General features: G+C 37.9%; 1 non-coding gene across 50 annotated transcripts; it reads right to left on the minus strand.

The window, feature by feature from the left end:
* Positions 1–3,537: 3,537 nt before the first annotated feature.
* LOC103700834 lies at positions 3,538–16,632 on the minus strand. 50 transcript variants are annotated; one of them, XR_005514867.1, is made up of 9 exons: positions 16,550–16,628; positions 14,769–14,894; positions 12,201–13,005; positions 12,038–12,100; positions 11,908–11,912; positions 11,649–11,803; positions 11,457–11,538; positions 4,700–10,631; positions 4,201–4,476 (listed from the first exon to the last, which is right to left on the minus strand). It is a non-coding gene; the product is annotated as an uncharacterized LOC103700834 (transcript). The 50 variants fall into 50 exon arrangements; XR_005514865.1 differs by having other exon boundaries at positions 4,700–11,803; positions 12,038–12,119; positions 12,201–12,391; positions 12,472–13,005; XR_005514879.1 differs by lacking the exons at positions 11,457–11,538; positions 11,649–11,803; positions 11,908–11,912 and having other exon boundaries at positions 12,201–12,257; positions 12,472–13,005.
* Between the last annotated feature and the right edge of the window lie 1,921 nt (positions 16,633–18,553).

Genomic DNA, 18,553 nt, shown 5'->3' on the forward strand with positions numbered 1-18,553 from the left:
GGGGGACAAGGCTCTAGGGCCGGATGGGTTTCCACCTATGTTCTTTCAGAGATATTGGATAATAGCTGGACGAGAATGTGACGGAGGCCATACAGCAGTTTTTCAGCACGACAGTGATGGCGACTGAGTGGCAAAGGACTTTCATCATCCTGATTTCGAAGCAGCAGGACGCTACAGAGCTGAGTCATTTTCGTCCGATTAGCCTTTGTATGACTCTGTACAAGGTGACGACGAAGATTCTTGCTGTCAGGTTGAGGGATGTTCTTCCTAGGCTTATTAGCCCAGAGCAGGGGCTTTCTTGGAGGAGCAGAGTATATCTGACAATGTACTCATTGCTCAGGAGTTTATGTTTGATCTTGGTAGGGCTCCGATGATGAGAAGCTTGATGGGGATCAAGCTTGACATGGAGAGGGTCTATGACAGGATGAGGTGGAACTTTGTGCAGCAGTCTTTGCGGGGGTATGGGTTTCATGAGACATGGATCAGGTGGGCTATGGGCTGTATTAGTGCTCCTTTTTTTTGCTATTTTAGTGAATGGTGCGCCATCCCATTTCTTTGCGTCGTCAGGGGGGTTGTGCCAGGGTTGCCTCCTTTCTCTACTATTGTTCATTATTTGTGCGAATGCATTGTCTAGATCTCTGCGGCAAGCAGTGGCCAGTCAGAAGTTGGAGGCTTACAGACCGGCAACGGGGGCCTCAGCGATTTCTTATCTGCTCTTCGCTAATGATTGCTTGCTTGCTTTTAGCCCGGTCGTCTAGGCAGGCGGCCCGGGTTATAGGTCAGATTTTTCGGGATTACTGTGCTGTGTCGGGTCAACGGGTCAATTTGACCAAATCGGTTGTTATATTTAGCCCGAAGACTAGAGTGGCACTAAAGCACTCTATATTAGAGGTCCTGGGGGTGGGTGAGCAGGTGGGTACGATGACATACCTGGGGGTTCCACTATGTGGCCGACGGTTGAGAACTAGGGATTGCACCTCCCTTGGGCTCAACATCAGACGCAGGTTAGAGGGCTGGCAGATACACACACTTTCTATGATGGGTAGGATCACTCCTGGTTAGCTCAGTGCTTACCTCAGTCCCTATTTATCTACTATCCTACGCCGTTATCCCGGTGGCAATTCTGAGGTCTCTTGAGCAGCTTTTTATGGATTTTATCTAGGGGAAGAGCAGTGGTAGAGGCGGTATCCATCTGGTGGCTTGGGAAGTTGTATATCAGCCGATCAGTGCTAGAAGTCTGGGGGTGCAGTCTTTGGTGGCGAGACGGGAGGTATTAGCGGTGAGGCATGCAGTTAGATTTGTGCTTGAGCCCGAGAGTATGTGGTCCTCACTGATGAGAGCCAAGTATGGAGATTTGGTACCTGGGGGCAAGCTGGGCCGTCACCACTCTCCGGTCTGGAGGGAGATGTGTGCTAGGACTATGGTGGTGCTTCCGAAGATCAGATAGGCCATTGGTGATGGTCGTTCTATAAATGTGATGAAAGACAGTTGGGTTGACCGAGTAGCCGATCTGCCGCATGCCGACCATGGTGGACTCAGCGAAATTAGCAGGGTGTAGGGTTAGCGATTTACTGGACTCAGAGGGGGGCCATTGGAGGGTGGGGATGAGCAGCTGGCGGAGTTGGTTTTATCCCTGCCAGTCCCTACTGGGGGGGAGTCTGACAGGTTAGTTTGGATGCCGACGGGGCAATCACGGGTGCGGGCCCTAGAGATCTTCACGCACTGTTCAGCAGGGCGCCAGTTCCACGGATTGCGAGTGGCTGGATATGGAGGCTACAAATTCATCCCGGAGTGGCACTCTTCATCTGGAAGGTGGCTTGGGGCTGCCTTTCGATCGGGAGTCTGTAGTCCGGTGTGGCATGCGGGTCCCTCAGTGCTGTGAGGAGTGTGGTGATATCGTGGAGACCACCGAGCATGTTCTTCTACAGTGCCCTAGGGCTCGAGAGATATGGCGGAGGTCTCGATCCCTCTACCTGACGCGGTGGTCTTAGCGGCAGGATCTGATGCAAGTGTTGAGAGACTTTACGCGGAGCCCTAGATCGGCGGTGGATGGAATTCTTAGGGCGTACCTGTTTTATCACATTTGGCTAGACAGGAACGTCGGCATATTCGAGAGGTGGCGGTCGCTTCCGAGGATGGTGGTGGATAAAGCGGCGCGACACCGCGAGGGAGGTTATTGCGGCTGCTACCGTATTTTCTTCTGGGATGGCTAGGGATACCTGGGGTACTCTTCACGTTGTTTCAGCGCCCCGTTTTGCCCTTATTTCTTGGGTACCCTCATCCCTTGACTATCTCAAAGTAAACTTCGACGGCAGCAGGTCAGTGGATGGTGTGACTGGAGGGGTTGGATTTGTGATCAGGGATCACTGTGGTAGGATGCTTGCCGCAGGAGGGCGGCGTATACCAGAGCTTACAGTAGTTGGGGCAGAGTTGCGGACTGCCTAGGAGGATTTATCCTATGCGAGGCAAGTGCTTGGTGTCGAGCGGATGCACCTTGAGAGGGACTCAGCGATGGTGATCGATTGAATCCGGAGGGCGGACATGTATGGTGATGATCACCCCCTTATTCAGAAGACTCGCAAGATGGCTCAGCTGATGAGCGGCTTTCACACAAATCACGTGTTAGGAAAGCAAATAGGACCACAGACTGGGTCGCCTCTTTGTTGCCCGGCACTCCGGAGATATTTTGTGAACGTCTGCATCAGATGCTCCTTTTGCTTTATTGTCATTTCTTTTCCGTAATTTGACTGGTTGTACTCATGTTAGATTTATATGAATGAGTAGCCATTTTTACCAAAAAAAAAAAAAAAAAAAAGAAGTTAGAATGACTGGATGCTTGCCATTCCACCAAAGCACCAACAAAAAAACACCACTCTCTAAATCATTCCCCAAATCAACAAGCACTTTTATCCACCTAAAGCACAATGGCAAGATACCGATGAATCGATCAAAATTTTAGAGCAATGTCCTTCCAAATCTCACAGCCTCAAAAACTAAAAATAAGCCTAGTTACGCATTTAGCTTTTGAAATCTAGTTACGCGTTGGCCCAGTGCAATAACATTCTGGTGCATAACTAATAAACCTTTACTAACAATTAACCATAAATCCCTGAATTCTATTTTTTCCCTTTTTTTGAGCAGGGAATAGCTAAAAAAGATCTAGCACTTGCTGCAATGAAAGAGAATGTGTGACATCCTGCCATAAGCCAAGCCTCCTACATAGACTGCGCTAAAGGAAAAGATGATAATCAAAATTCAGAATACTGCAAACAAAATGATATACCAAGGAGCATCCCAAACAAAAGATGGAATCATCATAACAAAACAGAAACTATCAAGAACCTTGCTATTAGCAAGTGATTCAAATCCCATGAGACGAACCATCCTGTTTTTCTATGGAGAAGCGCACACTCCATTCCAAGACTTCAATCCTGGCACAGACAATGGTGGAACAACCCATCCGGACACTAGGAATGATGCCCCATTCCGACAGTCAAAAAAACCCATAAAACCACGCAAAGAGCTAAGCAAGCAAATACTAAAATTTTCTCCTTGCAACCAAATATATGGTATCAGATTCAACATGTTCTTAGGATATTATCAATAATATCATAATAGAATGTTGTAAAAAATGTAATATCCCGACAAGCCTAAGCTCCTGCAGATATTGCACAAAATAAACATCCACCCTCACCATTAGATATGAAAACATTTAAACAAAGATGAAAGCACAGAACAAAAAATGTCAAAGCCCTGTAACACAATGGAATGTTAGATCTAACAGGAATCCACATATATAACTCTTGCAAGTACCTCCACCAGCCAATCATGTCTTCTGTACTGCTTCTACACCTTAACTTGTGTCAATAGGGTTATGATCAAATGACCAGACAAGGGAGTAAGGGAACTCAAGAAAGAAAACAATCTCGTGTCCCTAACACAACTGTTGGCATCCATGCTAATACTCTCACGTCCAAATGTTTAGTCTCCTCAGTTCTCTACTTTCAACCTTCAGCCCAACTCATTTATGCCTCTCTTCACTTGACACCATCCCTTAAAAAGAGAGATACATCTCAATGGTAAAACGCATATACAACCAACAAATAATAGAGAAATACCAGGTAGCAGATGGAATAAGTACTGATTAATAAAAACAGAGAAATAAGAAGTACTGACTAATAATGAAAACGAGGAAGCAGATGGGAAAAGTGGAGCTCCCACAAATGAAACTAATTTAGAAAATTCTGCGATTTTCTTTAGCCAAACTGAAAAAGGAAAAATCCACCTGATAATTAAGATTACAAAGGCCAGCAGTAGATAACTGCAATATAAAAATTATCAAGGGTTCCCTCATAGAAAGAGTCCCCTCCAGCATAAACTATCTGTTAGACAGCAACAGAATCTGAGAACAGAACTACTGGCATCTAAACTCCAACCCCCCCCATTCTGTTTGTGTGGGTGAACAAATAAATCATCCTGGCAAAAGCAATGAGAGAAATTCACTCAGTGTGAAGCTGAAAAGCAAAGATTGGGACCACAAAAAAAGTAGAATGAATGTTAAAGAAACCCATTTGGGTGTCAACTGCAAGCTTATCAGACAATAATATATACTTTCCGTCATAAGACACTAATCATGAACTGCATTGTCAACTTAATACATGAATAAAAAAGCATATAGAAAAGATCTTTCATGATGTACCTTTAAATATTCCTTGAAGATGATGTTTCTCGAAAGATGCTTCAACGACAACAACAGTACAGTACATTTTCATGACATAAGTAGAATACATTTCATGACGTTAAAAATAATCATGAGTTAATGCCCTATAAAAAAAGCATACAGACCAGATCTTTTGAATCATGCCTCATCCAGTAGTAGAAAATACTATTGTAAAACACAATCTCGAACTCCAACAACAGACAGTATCTTGGTAGCAATTAATATACTGGAGCAGAAATAAGGAAAGGAAACAGAAGGATCTTTGAAGAGAAACACCCCAAAGGAACTAATATTAAGGCACTCCAGTCAAAAATAAGCACCAACCTCAAAATGGACTGATGGAGTTCTTATCACAACCATACGATACTTCTCTATAAAAGTGGACATCAATGCCTAGTTATGGCCACCACGAAAAACACCGAGACCAAATTTAAGTTCACAGTGCACAGACCAAACTAAAAATATTTGTGTATCAATTTTGGATGTACTTTGTGGAACAACTGAAACTCCACTAAGTGATCGTACCAAGATAAATTCCAAAAAAGAAAGATGCCTGGCACTGTGGCAATTCCAAGAAGTTGGCGTTTTCCCCCTAGCCCAGAAAAGCATTCCTCTTTCTTTATTAAATATCAGGCTTGCCTTACGTTTTGTTCTGCTCCAGCTTGCACACAAATCTGTGCTCTAACCCTTTGTCAATTAATCATTTGCATCCATTTCATTCTCTCTCCTGAATTGCAAACCAAGTCCTGATTCCCCGAAATCTTTCCCAATCTACAACCTATAATATGAAATCAGATGAGGACTGACAAACCATTAGGAAGAGTAAGTTCAGAGAGTCATGAAGAAAAAATTGTTAAGTAATAAATTTGAAAAACACCCTCAAACCCCCATGAACAAAAACCATCTTCACCATTACAAGATCTTGCAAGACTGCAATTATACAAGCAGCAATCACCTCTTATACTAAAAGATCCCTAAGCCATAGATGCTGCTTCATTTTGGCGAGGAAATAGATGCTATTTGATGTAATCTACATAACCAATGAAAATAATTAGCCGCACCCTACGCGGGGACTATGGCAGTGATTGAGTCAAGACAATGGTGCAATAACGAAGAAGCACTTCAGTGACTGGCTGTACTGACTTGCCTCACTGGCTAAACTAATGGAAACCACCTTGTGCAAGTGCAGGAAGCCATAAAAAAAATCTGTCATCTCTGAAACCATCTTCAGCAACCCCGGAAGGAGTATTTAAAGAAAGGAATGGTTCGAAAAGGGAGCAGGCACCATAACTAGAACGTCCAGAAAGACATGACAACCAGAACTAGAAATTCATGGATAAAAATATAGCAAAAAAATTGGATCATCTGTGTCATTCCAAAAGGAAAAACAGCCTCAACGACATAACAAGAAAATGAAGTTATCCAAAATTCTTTGCAATCACAAGTCCACAATTTTCTGAAAAATCTATCTGATAATCCGACCTTCACCACCTAACTCTGTTCACCAAAAATAACAGCAACATTATGAAGACAAAGAATCCCCTGCCTGGCCAGAACCCCTGCGTGCACAGCACTAGATATAATGGTAAAAGTATTTCAAGAGACAATTCTGAAAAGCAATCCAGAAAAGATCCATGGAGAATCCAAACAGCAACCCAAGCAATATTAAATGTTGAAACCGAAAGAGGATGCTTTTAAGTCCAGACAAGATAGAAATTTTAATACTGGCTGGTCCTTGAAAACACACAATTCCAAGAAGTTCACATAATTCTTTCCCCATTTCTCCCTCGGAATTGCTAGCATTCCCTCTTGTTGATTGAATATCTGGCTTGCCCACAAATAGTTATTCTATCCAAAACTTCTGAATGCACAGCACCAGATATAATCGCATGACGAGCACGGTGAAAATATTTAGTAAAACAACTGAAGAACAGTCCAAGAAAGAAAACATCTTGATAATAAGCGATCTCGAAGTCCAAATAAGATATAAACAAGACATAGCCACCTTGATAATGCTTAGTCCTTGGGCAAGCACAATTCCAAGAAGTCGACAGCTACATAGTCATATTCCTTCATTAATTAAACATTTGGCTGGCCTATGAACCCTTATTGCAATTCCATTCCTCCTTGGCTATTCCCTTGATACTGATGAATCACTTCTCTCCCATTCATTGTTCCTCTCCTGAGTTGCAATAAAATCATAAATTTTTAAACTAGGTCACAGACATCCAAAGTCTTCCTCATTCTACAACCTCAAGTATGAATCAGATAACTAATTTATGAATTTCAAGAACCTGCCGGATCCCCATGTAATCTCCTCCCAATGAAGCAAAAAGAAAATAAATACTGCCTGCTGCAAATGATCTAGGAAATAAATGCTGCTTCATTTTTGTGAGGACTGAAATGCTATACCTGATATAGTCCACATCACTAATGAAAATATCTCAAGCCAAGCAATTGATTAGTTGTTGATTGAATAAAAATACTGATCAAAAAAGAGAATTACTTAGATGTGAACACACATTGTTGATCATAGCATGGAAAGATATTAATCAGCATACATGGAGATGACATCCAAGTATAAGAACAGAGCAGCCGATGACATCCATGAAAGTTGAACAAATTGATCTCAGAAGAAAGAAAAGAACATCACCACCATAGGAAGAAAATAACAGTATGTGCAGCTAACCAAATCCAGAATCTTCCAAGAATCCTGCAGGTTTGCATCCTAAGAAGCCCTAATAACCGAGAGCCTTTAGCAAACAATTACTACAATATGAATAACAAAAGCCTCCTGTACTTCCTGCATGGTCCCACAAGATACCATGGCACGAACCAAAACAACTGACAAGGAAAAGCAATCTAAATAAGATAGTCCCAATTCCGAAAAAAGATTTCTTGAAAAATTCCTAAGCATTGGACATGAACCACTAAACCACAAATATCCACTTCTACAGTCTAAGATACCAAATCAAGTGATAAGTAACCAATCAGGTATAAAGAAAAGCACAAAAAATCCCGCTATTTGGGCAATGAGTTAAGTTGGTGACTGAATTTAGATATTGATGGAATAAATTAACGGTATCAATTAGCACAGAAATCAAAATGGTATTGACGAGATTACACAAGAATGATGGAATACACTGGTAGTAAATGACCTTCAAAAATATTTCTTTGCAATAGGGAAGGTGATCAAAGGCCGTTCGGAGTGCTTTAGCGGCTTCAAGTTGACGAGACCTCTTCTTCCATACATCGAACTTTCCTTCGAAGGAGACTTTTCGCCTAGCAAAATGGTCAATCCACAGCTTTCGTTGTCTTTCCACTTTGTTGAATGAATTTGATCTATCGATCCAACAGAGTGATTTCTGGCAAAGCAAAGGGAACTAGAGCGCAGCCAGCCCCAGGGGATCAAGAGAGTGCAAACTTCTCACACAACTCTTAGTTCGAAAAGTTCATGATCAAAGGTTTTGCAATAATGTGACAAAGAATAGAAAGCCACGAGAACGAGTGGAAACTGAGTAATAGTCAGGTGGCTTCAAGATGACCAGACACCACCACAATAATGGAGGATATCATGGTCTATCTTGACAGGGCCACTATGAAAAGCATCGAACTCCAGCCTCTGTGAACAGGATACTGACCATAACTGAGGAGAAATTATTTGGATGCAAATATGTAATTTTTTCAGAAGCAAGCTACCAAGAAAAGATCAAACAACAGATGAAACTCGGAACCTAAAAATCTAATATTTTAACAGTTCACAGCCTTCAATGTCATGGCAAGGCAGCTACTGTTTGTGTGTGCAGGTAAAAATAATAAAATAACAGAATAATGAAATGATAACAAAGAGAACATTGATAGAAGAATACAAGAAAAATAAATAAGGAGCGACCAAAATAACCAACCTCAGAATGAAAAACACCAAACAAACATTTTTGTAGTAACATCCTGGCTCCTACCTATCACAAAAAGCTAACACTGTGTGCCAGAATTCTTGCACAAACAGCATTATATTCAATAGCAGGAACGAAAGGGATATTCTGAGAACAAACTTTGATTGGGGGGAAAATCAGAACAAGATCACCTCAGTTACGAATTCCAAGTTTATAATCTACCCAAATTAACAGCCAAGATACCCATTCAGATGGCTAATTAACAAAAAGGAACTCATAACCCCTATAACAGTCATTGATCAGGTATTTTCTGAACCGATTGAAATGCAAAAATCAGCGTCAGTTATGGAAGAAATCTGTTGAAATTTAACCAAGTCCGGAGTTCTTCATAATCTATCCAAATCAACAACCAATATAACTATTCAGATGGCTAAGGAAAAGGAATTTGTAGATTCTACAAAAGTCAAATTGGAAGAACCCCATAAACAAATATTGCCTTCACCATTACAAGCTCTCAAGAGGCTGCAAAGAAACAAGAAACAATAATAACTTTTGGTAAGAAGACTAAAAAATAAATGTCATTTAACAAAATACGTACAAGAATCTTTAAGGTAAAACCCCCTTCATGAGAATTATGTCTAGAGCCAACCCGTTCACATAACTGCTTCAGTCAATATTGTCGCTGCAGAAATTTGCTGATTGAGCCAGGGAGAAGAGGATCACTTAGCAATAAAACATGGACATATTAACCATAATACATGATGAAAATAATGAAATTGATTATGAAATCTCGGTGGCTGATAACTTCAAATAATTTTGACTTCGAATATTTAAAGAAAGGAAAACCTTGACTATAGGGGAAGACAATGAAGCTCTTTGCAAATATCCAAATCTAGAATTTCCAGAAAAATGAAATTTCTAACAGTGTTCTTTTGATTACAGCCCAAGGTGTGCATAAGGACCCAGATCTGTTCACTGATTGAAAAACGGCATAAATCACCAAAATCATTTAGACCACCAAATCATTGACACGACAAATAATAGCAACGCCCAATAGCAAAAGCTTCCTCCAATGAAAAGAGCCTGCTACAGCAAAACCTCTGTGAAATTCGACCAAAACAAGGATAATAAATTCTGCCTGCCATAGAAACTGAGAAATGTATTTTGATTGATCCGCATCAACAGAGATAAGAAATACCCTTTGTCTTTTTTTTTGATGACATTAGCCAAGAAGGAAAAGAAAGGAAAATGGAAGAAGATGGATCCAGATGCCCAACAAGTTAATAGAAAGTGCCACTTACTAAACACTTCTATCCATCAACTTCCATGACAGTTGCAAGAGAGTCATTGTTCTGGTACAATATAGTCTCTGAAAGCACACAGCCAGAAAAGACTATACCAGTGTCCAGATCCCCGGAAACTAGCATCCACATTGCCAAGATAACTAAGAAGTGAAAGCTCAAATAAATTGGAGAGAAAATAACCTAAAGATACTTCAAATACAGTCAAAAACTCCAATAGGCAACAAAAGCAATACAAGAAGTCCATGTTTGTGGCTCCCAAGATACTTGGACAAGGCAACCATTGTTCTCGTATAATAAACTCTGAAAGCACACTGCCAGAAAAGACTTTACCGATGTCCAAATCTCTGGAAACTGACATTTAGCTTGCCAAGATAACTCTTTCTGTTCTCATCTAGCTTGCCAAGATAACTCTTTCTGTAGTCCACTGGTAAGATAACGAAGAAGTGAAAGCATATAGAAATGAGACAGAGAATACCTAAAGACACTTTAAGCACAGTCAATTACTCCAATATTGCATGGTCTTCAATAGGCAAGAAAAAAGCAATCCAAGAAGTCACTGTTCTCTTTTCCATTCCATCTTGACCAGCTATGAATTACTTTCCTGTGAAGCCTTGTCCGCACCCTTTCCTTTCTGTCTCCTGTATTAGTCCCCATCCTTTTGGCTGCATTCCGATACAAAGGATACATTTCCAAACTCTCCATCAAGGTCAAGTCCTGTTCATAAAAATATGGAACTCCTTTCAGACAAAAGGAGCCTGGATGTTGAGAAGATAATGAGGGAGGATGCCCTAGATAAAAAGGTGGAGTCCCTTTAACTAATACGCACAAAATCAGTGACTTTGTAGTATACAATTAGTGGTTTAATCAAGATACTAGTCAATACCATTCAGATAAATCAGAGTACCATCTAGCAGTCAAACCCAAAGGTATCATGCATGAGAACCAGTTAGTAACTAAACCAAAGAGACTACCCATGAGAATGATAAAACTAATGATGAACCTTGGCAATAGATGATTCCTTGGACTCCAATTTACTTCTTGAAATATCAGAGACAAGAACCATCAAGTCATCATGACAATATAGGTCAGCAAACAACATAAAATGATGGACAAAAACTACATTCCAACAAAAAAAATCCCTTCAGCAAAATATGCAGAACGGCTACTAAAGTAGAGATGAATTTTACGTGATCCACAAAAAGGATGGGGACAAATCAAGCTAACCCACTGTCTTAATTGTAGTTCTATGTTGTTACACTAGCATGCTGTACCACTCTGGAAAGTCATAAACTAATCAAGCTTGCCGGTGAGACATGAGACAGAAAGCTCGACTACCATAAATTGATAAGATGTGTTGCAAAAAAGTACAACTTTAATGACAAAGAAATGAATCATAACCTAGAAGAAAGCATACTGCCAGTCAATGAACATGCCTAACTTAACTGATTACATCCAAATCACATATCAAACACCATATAGTGAAAAAGCCCATCTTATGTACAAAATAAACATTCAATGTTACCCCAAAATAGAGTTTACCTATCACAATCACACAGTGCTCCTGGACCAAACATTCATTCAATGTCACAACCTTGCCACTGTGCCCCACAAAAAAAGCACACTGACCAACCAAAAGAAAAATTAAAAGCATGTCAAAACTCTCACGCATATTGCACTATACAATGGCAGGTCATAAACCAACTTGAATGCCAAAAGCAATTCTTCAAGAACCTAAAAGGCGGATGACCATAAATGAGATCCATGAAAATTTGACAAGGTCCAAGTTCTTGTGAACTGCCCGCTACAAAAAATGTCCCCACCACTACAAGCTCTTGCAGGACTGGAACTGAAGAAACAGTGATCACTATTTGTCCTGAGTAAGCAACCTGGGAAATATATCATCTCATATCTTCACTACATAATGAAAAATGTCGCTCCTGAAAACCATATATGAAGCCAATCCATCCACTGTAGCTATATCATTTCATACCTTCACTACAAGATGAAAAACCTCACTCATCAAAGCCAACCCTATCACAGTAGCATTATCACTAAGGAAAACTGAGGACTGGATCAGCATACTGATGAAAGAAACAGAAGGAAAAGAGAACCTCACATACAAGGAAAGGAAATGAAGCTCATTGCAATCAACCAAACCCAGAGTTCTTGAGAATTCCCACCATCTGTAGCCAAGCATGCAAACTAAGAGCACAATTCCACTTAGCAATCATAAATAAAACATATCAGACAATAGAGACTAGAAAGACAGTAAGTGCAACATACACGATACCGAGGGTCGCCTATAAAGAAAGAATATTTGTTGGCAAAACCTCCTTAGAACTGCAACAAAAGCAGAGACTGTAGTTTAGGCTTGCTGATTGGACTTGGAAACTGCTTACTTAATCCACATCAGTATCAAAGATAGGAGAACCCTTGAATTGAGGGCGTTATCTCAAGTCCTCATGGTGTCACCTCTGTTGCTCCAAAGAAGAAACAAATAAGCAGCTTGGGCAATAATATATAATATGCATGACTTCACTGCATGATGAAATACCTCATTCATGAAAGCTATATCTCAAGCATACCCCATCCACATAGCTGTACCACCAAGGAGTGTGACTGGATAATGGTCTTGGTTAAAGAAACAGAAGAAGAGCAGTTGTCCATGACATAACAGAATGAAACTCATTACAATCAACCAAATCCAGAATTTCTGAAATACCCTCCAACTTTGACCCAACATGCAAACTAAAACATAATTTACTGCATCATTAGACAATAAACACCGGATCAAAATAACTGCAATATACACGATACCAGACATTTAAAAAAATAGAATCCTCTTCAGCAAAGCCACCTGTGAAACTGCAATAGAAGCAAGAAAATATTTTGGCCTGCTAGTGGGACTCCCAAAAATGCACTACTTTATGTACCTCAGTATCGAAGATAAGAAAACCCAGAACTGAAGATGAAATATTAGACTCTAGCACCTATATATCATTTCTTTGGCTCATGGTACCACATCAGTGTATTATTCTTAAAGGAAGTGGGGAGGGGGAGATCCTGAGCAGCAAACATCATTCCAATGCTAAAAATAAAGCAACAAAGATGCTGATTAATATCATCATTTAGTTAATAATTTTAGAAAAAATAAGGATTATATAACAAGACAAGCATTAAGGAACAAAAAAGAGCACGTGAACCACACATATATTTATTGAACATTCATATGCCAAGTGGTTGAGTTGGTAATTGAAACAGAATTCAATGTCAGGAACCTCACAAAAAAGTATTAATTGTTAAAAACCTAGGTTGTGTGCAGGTCCCTGCAAATAAGTCCATGATGAGGAATTCAATAATATAGGAAATAAACAGACCATACTGTAGGAGAAATGAGCTGCTAACCAAGCCTAGAACTTAACATGCCAAACCTTAAAAAGCACACAACTAGTAACAGTGATACTTAGAAAATCATCAAGTTAAACATACTTCCAGATACCCATGAATTAGAGATTCCTGCAGTGCTGCAACAACCACTAGGGGGAAAAAAATTAATAGAGACAATCCATATAAGATTATAAACACCCTCTGTAAAACCTTCTCTCAACTGCAACTCTTCCAAATTGTATTTTAGTATATGATGCCACATTAGTCAAAGATGAAACCATGATACAGATAAACAAAAGAATCACCAAGCAATAAAGCCTAAAACAATGCTTGGGAACATGTGAATTATAAATGAATAAACAAAACATATTGACAAATGAACCGTCCAAGATACTCCAATTCCTACAAGATCATTGACAGACTGCCTATGATAAGGATTCAACTAGAATAAAGATTGGCAAAACAGTGAGTATGCAACACTCCCCTAAATCCCTAGGAAGAAGAAAAAGACCCCCACCAGCACAGAGTTTTGCAAGGCTGAAAAAACAATATGGGAAAAAAGTCACTTCACATAATCCATGAAAGGTCATATTTCCCCTTGTACAACCATATCTTAACTCCAGCCATATCTTTGTTCTGGAATATGATGCTACCTTAGTCAATAATCAATTCAAGATATTTATGAAACAAATAAAAAAAATCATCAAGAAATATAGCCCAAAAGAATAATCAGAGCAGGAATCTCTAGAACTATCATGAAATCAAAAGGACATTATAAAATTTAGAACCTTTTTTATGTTAACCTTTGTGAAACCAAGTATAGCAAATACAATATAAAAAACTAAAAGAGAGAGAGAGAGAGATAGGGGGTTGGGGAGGGAGAAGAAAACAAAGAGAAAGTGTCTCTTTATACATCAATCATTTTCATGCCATACAACAGCAAATAAAGGCATATCCAAACTAAGGACATCCCAAGTCCCGATTAGAAACTCCATATAGATGTGGCCCTGATAATTCAAAAAAAAAAGCTATAAAAAAGGCATTCATAAAAAGTTAAATTAATATAATTTAGGATAAAAAAAAGAGCTCTTCCCTAATAACTTAAAATTTGACAATTCCAAACCTCATAAATCCACAGCACAAAGACCAACTAGTCATCAGACTAAATTGGAACCTGTTTTCTTTGACATACTTGTGTCCCAATCTCTAAGATATTGAAAAACTAAACAAAATGAATGCCGAAAAACTCTTCCAAAATGCACAAGAAATTGTTTTCCAAGATCCCTAAATTACAAGAACGGATATCTTAAGACACAATCAAGAAATGAGGAGCATGTCAACATAAACAAATCGCTAAAAAAAGAACAAAACTGCAAAAAATACCACCGAACAGATGAACTATAAAGTCAAGCAACTAAAGGCGTAAAAGGAAGATCTAACCAATCGAACTCCCTACAACAATACCTGGAGCCAATTATGATGTATTTCCTACGACTATATAAAAGCAGCTTCATTTGCCAAATTTCCAATTCCATAAAAATTGAGGTATAGCCCCTTGAACAAAGAAGTAACCCTCCTCAAACCAACATACTGCAGTAACAACCAAATAATCATTATAAAAGCAGATTGCTAATGGAACATCAACTATCTAAACAAGATGATAAAAAAAAATACTTTGAGAAAACAATCAACAGATTATCAACACCTGCTAATGAAGATTTAGATATGACAACCAACAAGAATTCATAATGGTCCCAGACCTAGAAAACCAACCAATATCGGAGCCCTTATTCTACCTAAAATACTCTAAACATCAGAACATCAGTACAAATCATACACTGAAAAAAAAAACAGAATCGTATATGCAAAAATCACAAACATCTACACTGTGGCAACAATAATTCTCTGATGCACCACAAAACCATGACTCATCAGTATACCAAAACAATATAATAACACCAAGAAGTTACCAATATGTAACAGACAGTGCTTCAACCAAAAACAAGATATTCTAAATCAACATGAAAATTAATCAATTACGGAATATTCCAAATTCTTATAGAAAAACCTATTTAAGGATGCAGATCATCAAAAAAGAAAAAGCAGATCATGACAAATTCTTGAAAATCTAAACCACTAAAAGAGGATCCCTCAAAACCCCTGCTCATAGAGCCCCAAATCCCAGAATAAAGGCAGCAGACACCAAATAAGAACATATGATCCAGCTTATAAGAACCCTAGAACATCTATCAAAAGCATCCCTAGTTCCACCATATGACTGGAACAAATTAAATCAAAATTCTGAAACCTAGATCAAACTAGCAGCCAAGGGACACTCTAAATCCCTTTCAAGAAATCCCAAATCAGTAAATTAAAGGTCACAGATCCTCAAACAAGAACCAATCGTTCTTAATTCTGGAAACCCTAAATCAAATTGTTAACCAAAGACCTCAATCATATAATCAACCAAAGAATCCTATAAATCAAATTTTTGACCGAAGACTTATTTCTTTTCAAGAAATCCCAAGTCTGTAAACTAAAGGTCACAGATCCTCAAGTAAGAACAAATCATTCCCAACTCTGGAAACCCTGAATCAAATTGTTGACCAAAGACCTAAATCAAATTATCAACCAAAGAATTCTATAAATCGATCATTCTCAATACTGCAAACTGTAAATCGAATTGTTGACCGAAGATCTATTCCTTTCAACAAATCCCAAATCAGTAAATTGAACACCACAAATCCTCAAATAAGAACAAATCAAACCCAAATCTGGAAACCCTAAAACAAATTGTTCGCCAATGGTCCTAATCAAATTATCAACCAAGAACCCTATAAATCGATCATTCTCAAAACTGAAAACCCTAAATCAAATTGTTGACCGAAGAACCTATTCCTTCCAAGAAATCCCAAATCAGTAAATTAAAGGTCCTCGAATAAGACAAATCATTCCAAATTCTGGAAATCATAAATCAAATTGTTGGCGGAAGACCTAAATCAAATCATCCACCAAAGAATCTTATAAATCGTCTTCAAGAAAACCCAATTCAACAATAATAGTTTTTAATAATCTCCAGTTCAAGAAATCAAAGACCAAGTAGCCGAAGAAAAATCCAAATACAAGTGAAAGAACCCTAAAATCCCAAAAATAACGGCTAAAGATCCGCAAGATCCCCCAAAATATTTAAGAACCCAAAAATCCTCCGAAACAAGATATGACAGAGAAGGAGAAGAAGAACGCACCGAGAGAACCGCGGGGAAAAACCGAACGCCACATCCCGCTCAAGAGGCGAGCGGTCCCAAGTATTTATAGTTGGAGACAAGGTAGAGGAACGGTTTAGATTAAGCTAATCTAGTAGCAATCGACGGTGAGATCAGGCTGGTCGGCTTAACGTTCGAACCCTCCTCTGGGACAGCTTAGGTCGAGATTTTTTCTAGCTGACCGACACGTGGCTTTATCCACGACCCAAACATGCCTCCAATGAACATTCGTCTCCCACCAAAATAAGTATAGAAATAAATATTTTCATATTCTTTTTTTTTCTTTGATCCTTTATTTCGTTGGCCTGAAATGTCAAACCTTTTCTATTTCTATTTTTTTTTATATAGGTGAGATATTTCTGGATGTGTATCTTTGATAAAATAAATAAATTTATTTTTTCATGCAAAATTAATAATTAAGGATAAAGTTCTTGGGTTACTTGAATAAAAAGTTTTTTGCTCAAAAAAAAATAATTTAGTTGAAAACTCTTTGTTGAGAAAAAATACCTTTAGTAAAAAATTGTCGTTGAGACCTCATTCCAAATAAGTTATGAAGAATAATACAACCAATTTCATATGTTAGTTTAAATATTAGTTTACTTAAAAAATGTGTCATCTATTATTCTACACTAAGTTTGAAATTTGAATCCTAAAAATATTTGTTAGTAATGTTTGTCTTTTTTTTTTTTGCTTCTACTTCTCCATTATCAAATCCGTTTTTGTTTATATATATTTAATTTCACTAGTTTAACATATTCAAGACTATATTTGAGCTAAATGGCTTCCTTATTGTTCACAAAAAAAATAAAAAATAAAAACCTGCATTTAAAGGCTTTCTCGTTTATTTTTATTGGTCTCCATAATTATAGTCGACTCATAAATAAACTAGGCCATCTCTAGATATTAGAAAGGTGATTTATATTACATGCTAATACTAGAAAAATTTCCAACATCGATACATATATAGATATAGAAATGTAAATGTATATATATAGAAAGAGATATATAGATAGATATATACCCAGACTTATGTATTCATGCATGCGCGCGCGCGTGCACATATGTGTGTGTGTGTGTGTGTATATATATATATATATGTATGTATGTATGTATGTATGTATGTATGTATGTATGTATGTATGTACATATAAACATACTTGTGCACATTCGTGAAAATGGGAGAAAAGGCATCAATACTAGATGTTACAAAATTAGTGACTTTAGTTACGAGTCAACGCAGATACAAATATTAATAACTTGACTCATTTTTTTCTATCTCCATCCTTGAAATTTTATAAATCTCATTGAAGAGGAAAAAGGAGTACATAGGTTCATGGTGATAAAGCAAAATTATTTATATAGAATATTTGTTTATAAAATGAGAACAAAAAACTAAAATTTGCATGCATGAGAATGAACATTTGTGGTAATAAAGCAAAATTATCAACATGTATATAAATTTTGTTCTAAAAAGATAAGTGTGAGTATGAAATTTATTTCAAAACAATATTTAAAAAAAATCTACATATGCATGAATTATCAAAGTGTAAACAAAGTTAGTTTTGAAAAATTAAGTAAAAAAAATATGTATGGCATACTAAAGCAAAATTATTTAAATAAGTATGAAAATGATTGCAAATTAATATTTTAACTATGCATGATCGAACTACAAAAAAAATTATATCACATGATATTACTAGAAAAAATCTCCAACATATATATATATACACACGCGCACGTATGTATGTATGTATGTATGTAAGTATCTATGTATGTATGTATGTGTGCACATACTTATGCACATATATGAAAGTGTGAGAAAAAGAATAAAAAAATCAGTGACTTTAGTTTAAGTCAATACAAGTACAAATATTAACAACTTGCTTATTTTTTCTATCTCGGCCCTCAAAATTTTATAAATGTCATTGAAGAGGAAAACGGAGATTTGGATTCTTGGTGATAAAGCAAAATTATTTATATAGAAGG

The sequence above is a fragment of the Phoenix dactylifera genome, chromosome 1, assembly GCF_009389715.1.
Source record: "Phoenix dactylifera cultivar Barhee BC4 chromosome 1, palm_55x_up_171113_PBpolish2nd_filt_p, whole genome shotgun sequence".
Lineage (NCBI taxonomy): Eukaryota > Viridiplantae > Streptophyta > Magnoliopsida > Arecales > Arecaceae > Phoenix > Phoenix dactylifera.